The sequence below is a fragment of the Epargyreus clarus genome, unplaced genomic scaffold, assembly GCF_041222505.1.
Source record: "Epargyreus clarus isolate Ecla_fem2 unplaced genomic scaffold, WU_Ecla_fem_2.2 ptg000015l, whole genome shotgun sequence".
Classification (NCBI taxonomy): Eukaryota; Metazoa; Arthropoda; class Insecta; order Lepidoptera; family Hesperiidae; genus Epargyreus; species Epargyreus clarus.
The window spans coordinates 206,710-220,585 of NW_027332223.1; the positions used below are offsets into that span (position 1 = coordinate 206,710).

The 13,876-nt window shown below is 36.3% G+C and overlaps 1 protein-coding gene and 1 long non-coding RNA gene across 4 annotated transcripts in view; one reads left to right on the forward strand and one right to left on the reverse strand.

The window, feature by feature from the left end:
* Nucleotides 1-1,150: 1,150 nt before the first annotated feature.
* Nucleotides 1,151-2,984, reverse strand: LOC140748325 (uncharacterized). 2 transcript variants are annotated; one of them, XR_012102939.1, is made up of 6 exons: nt 2,512-2,984; nt 2,245-2,435; nt 2,022-2,158; nt 1,806-1,947; nt 1,449-1,724; nt 1,151-1,357 (listed from the first exon to the last, which is right to left on the reverse strand). It is a non-coding gene; the product is annotated as an uncharacterized LOC140748325 (long non-coding RNA). The 2 variants fall into 2 exon arrangements; XR_012102940.1 differs by having other exon boundaries at nt 1,806-1,962.
* A 3,594-nt stretch (nt 2,985-6,578) lies between these two features.
* Nucleotides 6,579-13,876, forward strand: part of LOC140748232 (neuroligin-3) — a 142,234-nt gene continuing 134,936 nt past the window's right edge. For both annotated transcript variants that reach the window (XM_073080998.1, XM_073080997.1), the window contains exon 1: nt 6,579-6,795. The gene's annotated coding sequence lies outside the window, so the exon portion shown is untranslated. The remainder of the gene's footprint in view (nt 6,796-13,876) is intronic.

Sequence of the window (13,876 nt, forward strand, 5' to 3'; positions counted from 1 at the left end):
CTACTTGTTAGGAATGTGACAATGTATGTTTGTTAATTTAATAAAAACATATGTATATGAATATTTCATGGTCGTATCCGGTAGCAACTTGTCTGTCTATGTCTGTCTAATGACTGTAGTAGTCACATTACTGTGTTTTGGTTGTGAAAAACGTAATAAGGATAAAGCTTACAAAGAGGGTTTATAACTTAGTCTTTAAAACCACTTAAAATCATATGAATTACTGCATGCTCAGTATAAATTATACTTAATTTCTTTAATGATAATTTAGAATAATCTGGTAGACTTTATAGCGGAAATTGTGAGTAGCTACTTTACGTAAATCATGCATATTTATAGGGATAATGCGTGACAAGCCTATTACAATGACATGAAATCACAGTACGGTAATAGTATACTGTACCCTTACCATGAGTTTTCAAAACATCCCACAATTTTACGTTACGTTTACTCAATCCATTATTCTGTTCCGTTAGATTCAGTAGAATGATTTGTCAAAAACGCACCACTGAGTAAACATAACAAAAGTAAGTGCTCAAGTGACCTTGAACTTTTTGTCTCCCTCAAATGTTCGCAAAAAAGTGAGACAAACCATAAAGCGCCATTCTGTCAATTTAGACATTTAATTTTATGTTTTGAGTATTTCTTGTACCGCGTCAAATGTTGTACCACATTATATGAACATTATGCCAAAATATTATTGATTAATTATATAACAAATATTTACAAAAACACATTTGCAAATTTAAATAATTTAAAAATGAATATTTTAATATAAAAAACAATATAACACTTTAAATAAATATTTGGACTAAAAGGTTTATGTTGCCGCCTTAAAAAAAAATTCAAATACAAAGTTTCATTGCGAAGTTTGTAACTGTCAAAAATAATAAAAGAAAAAACTGTTTGAACAAGAAGGCATCGTATTATCAACAAAAAAAACTGGATATAATATAATGAGGACAAGCACGTCACAATTTGAACGGATGGTGGAGTTTATGGAACCGAGAGAACCGTATTTTTATTAATATTCTACATTCCTATGCATTTTTAAAAAATGAGTATTTATTACATATTATAGCACCTATTGTATAAAACTAATGTCTTACAAAGCAATAATGATGATAAGGTTGGAAATGAAAGTGCCGGGTTGCAGTTCATACTTTTTTATTCTACCACTGCTTCGGAAGGTATCTTATCTATATGTAGGAGAAAGAAGAATAAGTAAAAAAAAAAAACTATGTGGTTGCTGCGTGTAGCCTGGTAGCCAGCCTGTCGCGTATCTGGCGACCCAGGAACAGCATGTCATCTTCTGCCTGCTGTGGATCCAATGAAGGCACAGCAATGACTGGAGTTTCTGAAAACAAAATATTTTATTATGTACCTTTTAAAAATTAAAATTGATTTCATACAAAAAATATATATATTACAAGGAATTTAACAACTACCAAGTATTTCTTCATCAGACAGGAAGTCTTTAAAGTCTAGTGCAATATTATGTAACACTGAACATGCAACAATGATTTTTGCACATTTGTCTGGCTTGTAGTGCAATACTCTGTCTTTATGCAGACATCTCCATCTGTTTTTGAGTCGTCCAAATGTATTTTCAACTATGACTCTTGTCTTGCTGTGTATTGCATTAAATGATTCTTGAGAAGAATGTGGTGTTGGGTTTATGTAGGGCGTCATGAGCCATGGTCTTTGAGGGTACGCAGAGTCACCTGTAAAAATTAATGGAATCGAAATTATTAATAAGCATAATAACTGAAACCTGACCTACTTATTAACATATATCGCTTTACCTAAAAGCCAAACCGATTCGCCATTCCGGTGTAAAGATTGCATAAATGTGTTAATGGTGCTATTATTCCATATGAAGGCATCATGACTTGCTCCACCAAATTTGGGATTGACATATAATATTCTGCCCTCATGATCCGAAACCTGGCAAAACAAAAACTTGTATGTTTCAATTTAGTCACTTGCTATATAAATTTCATATTAATGCCTATACTTACTACTTGCACATTAATGGAGTGATAATGTTTCCTACAGAAATAAAGGTGTTCCTCGTTCCTTTTGGGTTTTTTTTATTTTGAAATGGGAGCCATCAATGCTTCCTAAGACACCCGGGAAGCCATACTTGTTGTAGAAACTAAAAGTAATTCAAAAGGTTATTCAAATTAAAATTACATGTATCCCTAAAATGTAGATGGTATAAATAAATTGTTAAATACTGACTTTTGTGTGGTACGCTGTCTATCTTCAGGCAAACATGGAAATTTTATAAATTTTTTTGTCACATGAGGGTGATTTAATGCCTCCGTGACCTCTTGCACGTACCCGCTAATCGTCTCTTGCGACAGGTAATTAGCCTCGCCAATGACACGCTGGTAATCGCCATTGGCGTAGAATAGTAAAGCGCTAAGAACCTAGAAATATAACAATTTTGTACATTGTATTGTACGACAAGTAACTATTAGGTATCTATAGAAAACAAAATCTTACCTTAGTCTCCAGCGACACCCTTTGTGATTTCCTTAAATCAGTATTTTCCCTTAATACTGTGCACAAATAGGTAAACCCCCTCTTTGAGAGCCGGTACAACTGGATGAACTTCTTCTCCGAGACACGAGATACGTTGCTCCGTTTCTTTAAATATAGCCGCTGCCTCGCCCGATGGTCTGCTTCCTCCTGCTGCTCAATCATCTTCCCAGCAAAATGGTATTTAGCGGCAAACATTTTCAAACAAAATGAGCAAAACACAAAACACGGCGAAAAGTCCGCTGACTGACAACTCGGTTGTCCGTTAATGTAAATGTCATGACGTATTTTACGGATTGATAATTGTCAAATAAGCAACTCATAATGCCAAATCGCGATTTGACGGCTGTTTATGTCTCAAACGTAACGTAATTATTGTAAAAAAACCGTTTTTGTAACTCGTGTTCCGACACTATACTTCGGAAACAATCCGCTAGGGGCGCTGAGTGGAAATAGTATGGGCAAATACGTAAACAAATACCAAAACAGTCATTTTTGTCGAAACGTAAAAACTCCTGGTAGGGGTACTGCATCGACTACGGACCGTAGGCTGAAGCTACGAAGCTGTGTTCGTAGCAATGCACCATTCATAGCAACGTAGCGCACGTAGCCGTCTCGCCTCGTAGCATGTTTTCTCTGTAGCCCGAAGCGTAGCAGCTGAAAACGTGATTTTAAATATAGACAGGACGAAGCACTAAAGCCGGGCTTGTTACTTCTGAAATATTCACGCCTTACGTGAGAAAACATTTTGCAGAGATTGTTTGTTATGGTTTGCTTTGGTATTTCCGAAACTATATTGATGCTTTTACTACTATCGGTTATCGGATATCGGATGACTATATGAACATATACTGGTTCATATTTATGGCTACTTTCTCATCTGAATTCACATACATTAAAAATAAATGTATCCAGAATAAAATGTAGTGATAACAAAGACCGACATAATTTGATCGTTTCTTAAGGAGTAGTTTACGATTGTTCTGTGAAATTTGACGTCATCACACAAAATGAAACCTATCGTGCACCTTTAAAAGAATGCATTTTGATGTAATCTCCTAATTTTTAATGTTGCTTAATAAATCGATGCATTCTAATTCGAATAAGATCCAATATTTTAAAGGAAGTACAAGGTATTGCTATAATATTTCAAAGTATCCTTCAATCCAGTGTAAATATCACCATGTATTTTCCCATAAAAGTAAGTAAACATTGCGTGAGAAATGAATCCGATACAATTAGGGAGGGCCGCCATGTTGTCTTATAATTTATAGGCCGCGCGCCAGCAGCAGTAGGCGGTAGGTAAGGCTGTGCCCGATATTCCACCCCATTGTGCTTGCTTAATGAAAACATCCGCCAATTTGTGATAGCAAATTTCAGTTTTATTTCCGTTTGTTGTTCAGTTTTCGTGATTTATAAATAGCCTTTTTATGGAGGTAGTAATTTTTAATGTATAATAAAAGTTAATGCTAACAGATGTTCGTATTAAAAACTAAAAGTAAACTTTTTGTGAACAAATTGACAGAAAAATACCGTTGGTGGACATTTACATAAAGCATCACTACTATGCTGACTGCATACTTTTGTTAAATAACTTTTCATGTACATTTGAAAAAGATAATATTTAATTATCATTATTATCATCACCGTACTGACTTGCTGATGGGCACAAATCCCCCATTGCAGTAAAGCCTAAAAGCTAATTGACAAATTTGATAAATCCGATTTATTCTTCTTTGAGGACTTTATATATAACTCTTACTACCAATTATCTAAAACTAAAATGTAAGTCCAATCCTGTCTGACAGTTAGTGTTAAGTATTTCGAAGAAGTTAGAATGTTTTATACAAACAAAATACTTGTCACCAATGAGCACAATGGAAGTTTAATTTCACTGAGAACCTAGCACCAGAAATAAGGTACTGAAAAGAAGCATTGTCAAGACTTTCTAGTTCACCGGAGTGCTGTCTGGGCTGCATATTCCTTTGATCCGCAGACAAAGGCCGTAATATGATCGGGCAACTCGAGGGAATCAGAGAGCCTGAACTCAGCTTATCAATGCAATCAATTCTTGAACGAGCACTCCTAAGAATAAAACCCATTTAAACTCCGAAATTGCCTTTAGCGGGCCTTGGATACCTAATTTCTTTTACCCATGAATACGTAACTGCGATTTAAAGGAAAATATCCTAACTAAATTGCATTAGGTCTATACTATTGATAATTGAATTTTGTTCTTTAGCTATGTACATGTATGTATGTATGTTTTTGTTGTGTTTTTTATGAATTGACATAGGTAAAATAATTTCCAGGTAATAGTCCAAGAAGCCTTCATTTCTACATGTAGATAACGACGTACATATGATATTTTGTGAACATCCCATTAATATAATTTCATTACTTTTAATATCGGTTTCAATGATTTTTGTATTCCGTTGTTAAGCAAAGGTCTGGCTTGTGACGAAAATCTCGAGAAGAAGGCTAAAGCATACTTTACTACGCTACTGCAATTTATATCGGTAAGTTCAACTTAGTTTTCGAACAGTCATCCAATGACAAAAGACATGACTGATCGTTCAATGTGCCCTGTCAAGTAAGGAACAAATTTGCCTTGCGAAGTAAGGAAGTGAAGAGGGATATTAAATTTACTCTTATACCTAAAGCATTTGTACGTGGTTATGAACTATGCGCACTTTATCTCACTATAAATAGTTCTAAGATCAGGTTGTACACATAGTCAGAAAAGATAAAAATGAGACCAGAACGTATCAACGCCTTGCAATCTCGAGTAAAAGTTCCGTACCTGAAAGTGACTGGAAGAATAAACTCCCAAGGGTTCAACTTTCAAGTGCTCCTGCGTGAAAGCCACCTCGTACAGCAAGTGACATAGATGCGAGGAATTATAAGGCGCTTACAGAAACTTTTTTCACTTAAAGAGACTTACCATGCTGCCACGGTCCCTCACGTAGATTGCGGAGTGTAATGGCCACTTTGGCGCCGGTTTATCTATTACATCTATCTTATCTGGAACTTTAGAACGAAGGCACGTTTCTTAGCCTGAACCTTACCCGACGTAAGCCTTAAAAGAAGAAAACTACGTAGGGACTGCTTCGGTATTCTTTACAAAAGTATTAAGGTTGATCTTATCGCCTGTTCTTTAAGACTTAGATTAACATGTTTGAGGCCAAGACTTCTAATCTTTGCGTAGGTGTTGTAGTGAAAGGTCCAAAGGAAATCTGTGTTTTAAGAGGATTAGTCTTACAAGTACTGACGAAAAATCGATTTCGATAAACATTTAATACGAGTATATCGATATAAAAAGTAGTAATAGCCATTTGGTATTAATTTAACCTCTTATACTAGGCACAATTATTTGTTTTGTTTTAAATGCACCAGTACGCGTATTACAAATTAATTATTATTTCATTTAACTGTAAAAATAATCGAGTGAAACCTATGTAAATTTATGATGAAAAAATATTTCAACTTTCAGGCCTGTATGTAACAAACATTTTGTTGTGCTACTAATGTTAATTAAATAACGTTGACAAGTCAATAAAAATAAGTTTAGAAAACCTTAAGATTTCATACAATTGTAGTATATGGGTGCCGTGCCTCAATAATTTCTACGCTGCAGCAAGAAAATGGAGGAACTATAAAAATCATTTCTACTATCCATGAACCCAAATTTATTCACGGCATCCTATATAATACTTTGCTGTATTTTGATTGTAATATCAGCTGACGTTTTCAGTTTAACTATCAAAAGGCTGTGTACACAGGTAAACTCGAATATATCGGTTCGGTAATACCGTTATCGCAAACGTCCGAATGTTTCTGTATCTACATTTTGGGACGTAAATCTGTTGATTGATTGGTCCGTGGACACAGCCGGAGCGTGGGCAAATGACTCGGGAGGCTCGCGGTTTGTTGACTGACGTCCATGTGCGGGCTACCAGACCTAAAAAGCTCGGCGCGCGCTGCCCGCCGCCGCGAGGCCCCGAGGCCCAGCGGAGGCAGTCGCGCGGCGCCCGCCGCAGAGTGTGCACGTGTCTTATGTGTGCTCTGCTCCTTATCTCGTCGGTAAAATCTCCGCTCGCGATTAGTTCGTAGTGCGTGCATTTAACTCAAATTTCAGTGCGAGGACAGGTGTGACGTGAAGTGCTGTTACATTATGGTGAATGATATGCTAGTGTCGTCGAGTGAATAATAAATCGGGGCTACCTCGGAGAGCCGGCACCGCTCGAGGTAAGTCGCATGCAAGATTCATACCTACCGTCGTTAATAATAATCGGTGTTTGTGTAGCGAGTTATTAAGAAGTTTACTCTCGAGGGTGAATGCATAATGTGATAAGTTCGCGCGAGTGTGGCGCGACCCGCGGCCGCCCTTTTTGTGCTGCGAGATAAGCACCTCTTTTCCGACCAACGGCTACCATTTCCGACCCTAACGGATCGCTTTGGAGTTTTGAGACGTGATTTATTTTTGTTGAAGGACACTTGTGCGGGCTGCGTGGATCTGGACCACATTTTAAGTAGAATAATATTAGCTTGGACAAGTACGACTGTTTTATGCATGATATATGTATTTTTAGCCATTTTTTCTAAATGATATTTATCGCGTATGCTCCAGTTTTTAATTTTAATACTTTAAATATATTTAGATTTGGACGATAATATTTGTCATAATTTGCCACTCCCTGTAAATACATTATTATATTATAATACAGTTTACATTCAGTTCGTTTATTTTTGAAATTGTTCGATATTATAAGCAAACACAGTTTGTCAAACAAAATTTTTACAAAGTAGATTTTTCTTTCTAACCACGAAAAGCACAAAAGCACACGACTACGAGCATACGAGATAATGTCATTTTCAAAACCAAGCACTTCAATTATATATATTCACATGTGTAGTAAAGTTTTTGAAATTGCAACTCCTCCTTAGCTCGCACTCACAACTTACGACTTAACACTTTGAAAGAAAGTACTTGAGCCGCTCGTTACCGTCGCTAACGAACCTAATGAGGGTGTATGGCCTTCGACATCAATTATAATCACAATGATAACGTTCCGCTCGTTAGTGATGGCGCTCATTAATAACAATTAACAACAGATCGGCCGCCATCTCCCGCCTCGACAGTCGCATTTTCAATCAAGCGAGCAAATTGGACAGAAGCTGTGATTTAATTGCCTAAGTACTGGCTTTCGAGCCTTCCTACTACCTACCTTCGCGTCTACTTGTTCCAGTGAGAAACTCTTCTTAGGTATTATTGTTGACTTTACAAATGATTTAGTTCATTTCCTATTGGTCCAGTTGCTAAGTCTCAGGTAGAACCCTTTATGGTTTGACACCAGTCCGGTCCAGTCCACTTTACCTTTTTCGTAGCTCTTTCTTATACTAGCACCGTGTTTGATACTCGTTAAAAGGGAGTCGCAAGAAGCATGAATCAGTTTGTTATATCGCCTAGGTATAGTATTTTGGATTGATTACAGATATGAATGCGTGATTATCACAATTGAACTACTTTTGAACGCAGTAAGTTTCTTCTTCTACAAAAGAAGAGGATTCCTAAAATTAGAATTAAAAGGAGGATTTTCCTTTCGTTAAAGTAAAGGATATTTGTCGCCACAACTCATAACTATCCAATTGCTGGTCTCCTCTCAGAAAGGAAAAAATTATGCCACAGTCAACCGCGCTGGTCAAGTGTGAAATGTAAACCCCAGACATCTTTAAGAACTTTTTTAAAATAACTTTTAGGCGTATCAGAGGTGAGATAGAGAATATTACGGATTTAATTTGCGTTCTAATGTTGTTCGTTCATAATTATTGCCCATCCTCACCTTTTAACTAAAATAAAAATGAAACTGTCAAAAACGTACTGAAACAATGGAAAATTATTTGGCGTTATTAACGCAAGAAGATATTGTTTTACGTCCTTTGATACACATAATACTTCATAAGTACGTCACTTAATTTAGTTGAACAATGGTTGTCCTAAATTTTAATCTTTCTCCCTTCGCACATGAGCGGGCGCCGGCAGCCCACGATAAATGGTTGTGGTACCCAAAAATACCATTTACATTTCTACTTACGAAGTTTTAATGTTTTGCGGCAGTTGATACAGTTGAATAAGTTGTTTTCTGTGCCGACTACCTGTTTCCATGCAAGTTTAATAGCTATTTCAACATAAAGTTTTGTATGGGAAATGAGACGCGTACCTTGTTTGAACGAAATGTCAGTTGCAGACGAGCAAAGTCATCTTCAGGCCTATAATTATGTTACGATTTTAGCTGTGTTACCTATTTAACCGACTGGTAAGGGTATTGTTTTTGAGTCATATGTACATATGTATGTTTATATGTTTCATTCTTTGGCACGCCTTACAGCCCAAATCGCTTGACTAATTCTAACACAGGCTATGTCGTTGGATTTGTCTAAATTATGGGATTGACATAGGCTTAATCACTTCCATTTTCAACAAATTCTTTTTAAACAGTCTGGTAATTTGTTTTATATTGATAACAAGGTATTAAAATGCTATCCAAATCCAATTTTTGTTTTTTTTTTCCAGATATATGGATATGATAGATTTTATTTATACGTCTACACCGGGTATCATATTATATAATTCTCCTTTAATGTAGACATGTGTTTGGAGTAACGATAAATATGTCTTTATAAAGTCTATGATACAGTTTGTGAAGACCTTTTAGTAAATTTGGAGTGACATTGACGCTCATCTTATCTTAATGTGGCGTCGCCATCGTTACGTACCTACCTAAAAGTTTTCATATTTTAGTACTAATTAGCAACGTCAAAGTAACCAATTAGTAAAGTTACAAAATTAAAACCCAAAGTACGATAACTGTTTTCGAGAAACTCTTTGGTCTGCATCATCGTGACATCACCGTTCCTCTAATGCACCATATATAGAAAGTTGACGTTCCTTCTACACCAACTGGGCTCGTGACGGTCCTCCACAATTTAGTTTGCATGATCTTTGTGAAACGAATGTGCAAGTCATCTTGCACATCTCAATGTTTTTCGTCCCGCGTCATTTTTGAAGACCTATGACATGAGGCTCTTCACGAAAGGTGCAAACAGAACTTTTCTTGCCTGGCTATGTATTGGCGACTCCTCTGGTGCTGTCGGAGATGTTGACAGCTTTCTATCAGATAACTCATTTCATTGATATTTTTAAAATACGATAGTATTAAATTTTCACATTCTAGTTATTATAAAAAAGCTATTAAAAGCGAGGTAAAATACAAATAGATTTACTTTACTCACTCAGTGACCCAAAGAGGCTCTACGGCTCCGTTACCAAGATGCCACTCAAGCTTGTTCCGCGCTTTTGAGCGCCAATTGGCTTGTCAGCCTGCATCTAGGTTCTGTAGTAGCTTCGTGTTCCAGCGCTACATTGGAAGACCAATCGGACGTTTACCCTTCGATTGCCTTGAGTATGTTTTTAACTCTTAAGACTTTCTTCCATTTTCCAAGCGATCGAGCCAATGGAAGTGTGATTTAATTTCTTTCAAACTTTAATGGTAATCGATATGAACTGTGCGTATGTATAGTGACCATTTTGTTTATCGGAACACCGCCAATAAACTGTCATATACATTACAATGGAGGCAATTATCGAGGCTCGGGCATTGTACAAATCCTTAGTGATTTAGAGGATCGACAACTGTATCGCATTTGCGGCTTCTGCAGTAATCTGGGATCCGAGTTAATTGCCCGCCGCTAAGAAACCACTATGGAGATTATCAGGGCGCAATAAATGCCCTTATTGACAAAACCCTCTTAAGCGGATAAGGAAGCTTGTAGCTTATCAATAACGCAATCTTCGTCAATCTGGAGAGAGGAAATTGTGTCCATTTTGTTTGTCATTTAGATACTCATATGATCGTATTAGACGAGTACATTCATTTCTGAGTATAAGTTTGGGATAACTTTGTAAGTAATAAGAGTTACAGCACTTATATTTTAATTTAAAAACATTGGAAAATATATAAATAGTTATACTTGATTTAAGTCTTTGCTTTGGGTAACGGAACATAATTTGCATTCAATAACATGAAGAAAATACGGGGAATACTTAAAACATTAAAAGCATAGAAAATTGCGATTATTTTAATATTATACAAATAAAAATAAAGCTTCCTAGACTCACAGCCCACACTAGGATTTCCTGTACCGTGTAAGCTATGGACACACAGAGACAAATACACAAATACCCAACCCCAGAAACAGAAACCTAAATTCATTATTTAGATATCTGTCTGGGCGAAGATCGAACCCGGAATCCTCTGCGCGTCAAACCGGTATGGTGACCCGCCAATGCGGGTCGTAAAAGTTGATTTATTTTTGTAGATGTTTTATTACACATTCTAAAACTCACTGTCTCGTGGAGACCGCATTTGGCGCAGTTCCCCGGACGTGTTATGCTCGATCACGTGCATTGGTAAAACGTGCGAAGCTCCCAGTGGCGAGAGTGATAGGGTGGCTACACACGATCAGGTTTATCGTCTAATTCGTATGATATTCGAAAAATAATTATATACCTAGTGTAAGCTCGCTTGTTTGGAATGGGTTTCAAAGAGGGTCATAGCCCACTACTCTGTCCAAATACGAAAAAGTCGTATTTACACTCCCAATATATTCTGGATAATCTTAGTTACATACGCATTCTGATTATTTAACCTACTTTGTAATAACAGATTATGAAACTATGAAATAGTTTGCACAAATTTTTGACTCTAAAAATCATATTAGATAAGCTCCGGAATGTAAAGTTAACGGCTAAAATTGACATTAATACTAAGTAAAATCTATTTCTATATATTATCAGCTAGTAGGTTCGTAATATATTCAAACGACTAATGAATACAAAACTTAAGAGACATCGTCTCTATCGCCGGCAATTTGTCTCGCATTGGCCCAGTTGCAGGCGGTCACGTCGCCGGCAGCAAATCATGCAGAGTGGTGCAACTTTCAGATTTCAGCGGCTGATAGCCGGCAATAAACTTGTTTTATGCCTCTATAAAGCTCAGACGAGAGCGACGACTTTATTCCAGCGCGTCTTAGCCACTTGTCTTATTGTCGAGTGAACAGCTAAAGCCTCTTAAAATATAGTGGAATCTCACACCTTTTAAATATTAGAAATAACAGAGAGAGATTTCTACTTAGTGAGTACCTCAATAAGTCTAGTTTCATGCAAAAGTTTAGTCATTAAATAGCATAATAATATGACGTGTATATTTATTTCTAGGAAACAAAAAATAAAGAAATTTAAATTTTGGCAATATTGATACCCACAGTCTACGAATAACGTAGTAACGTACGAGTGGGACGCTGTTTTTCTTAGTCTGGATTTAAACTCTTAGTTATTTTCTATGTCATACGTAAAAGGGAGTAGTGTTATTCAGCGCTGACCTATCAGGTATTGCACTCGTCTGTTCTTAGTACTCGTTGCTCGCTAATGTTAGCGCAAGTGCCTTAACTACCCAGATTGTTGTTGGCTATTTTTCCGAGAAATTTTAAAACAGCTTTATTCTCAACTCCGCTAGCTAATTATTTTCGAAGAGCTTTTGAAGCTTTTTAGTTTTTAAAGTTGTTTCACGGTTGTTATGATTACAGTAATTAGAGTGAATTTTCTTTGTAAAGTCTTGATTTTATAGCGAGAAAAATAAGCAAGTGACTTGCAACCGGTAAGGATAGTAAATAAACTATGAAAAGAGGCCGGATAGGGATAACGATATAGTTAAAGAGAATATGATCAAATCAAAAGTGCCAAAAGTCGTATTGAACTGTAGAAATATTACCGCTACAACTTTTTATACCTTTTAAAATACTAGTTTTAGCCCTGGTGTGATCTAGAGTAATGGATATGCTAATCTTGAAGGAAATGGGTTAAGATTAGCATTGCTTTGAAGTATAAACAGGTCATAGTAAAGGAAACTACAGCGATGACGTGACAGAGGTTTTAAAATGAGCATTAATTTAATGTTGAGTCTCTATATGTATTTTTTTATTTAGGCAATAATTTCATAGTTTCTGGTTACTTAAAAGGCATCGTAGTATTATAGTAGAGGATCCCAGTATAGGACGACCTTCATCGAGCTGCATAATGGATGAAACGTATGATTTATATCAAATTAAATATGTAAAAAAGTATACTGCAAATGGGTTGACTGAAATTTCTTAGAAAATCCTTTTGCAATATAATTAGCGACATATTTAATTCAACTTAAAATAATTTTCATCTATTAACCAGCTCGGTGAAGTTCGTCTTATATCGGGATCTTAGACCATTATGATCACAATGATTACATCTAGCTGGAAATATCAGTATATAAAATACTCTTATCGTAAGTTTCTGCAAAAAAGCTTTTCAATAGCACCAAAACACAACAAAATATCTAAACAAAATACTTTACAACCTCTCTCCTATTTTACTAGCGATAACTTTCGGAACATTTGTCAATTTCAGAGCGAGGCCCGGCCCCCGGGCACGCGCGATGGATTCGCAGATATGCAGAACCTTATTAGGGTACCATACTCGAAGGGTAAAAACGGAACCCTATTACTAAGCCTCCGCTGTCTGTCAAAATTCTATCTCTTGAACTATATATTTGATTGGTAGATACTTGGATACATAATAGGATAATTTAACGTTTACTATGAATTTATGTCATGTCTGCTATAATAACAAAATTAATAAATATTAAACAAATAAACAAATAAAAATAATAATGTCATTTTGGTGGTACGGAACCCTAGGTGTCCGACTTGGCCAATAATTTAATATTACCAAAATAGCAAATATATTTTGTTATCAAAAAGTAAACATGATTCATGGCGATTATGTTCGTGGTTATTTTTCAGAGAATTCAAAATGTCTTTATGTACCCTTTTATAAGAAGAGTGTTTGGTATGTGTACTTTGTGCAGTGATAGCCTAATGGTTTAGAACTCGGCCTCTCGAACAAGGGGTATGGGGTTCAAATCCTGGGCACCCACCTCTGACCTGTGTATTGTGCTATGGTGGTTTTAGTTTATTAAAACGCCTGGAAACGTGACATTTTTTATTGAAGTTCACAATTCTACATATTATTAAATAATATCGACAGTAAATGAGAGCATACCACGAAGAGTTTCTATACCGACATAGACATGAAGGTAGGCAAGTAGGTAAGTAGGTAGGTAAGTCTGTACTCTGCTTTGGAGGGTGTGGTAAAGGAGAAAAATAGGAGAGATCTATCTGAGGCGTTCCAACTCCGTCGTCAGGTGGAGCAACGCATACGTAGCCCGACTACTGGTAG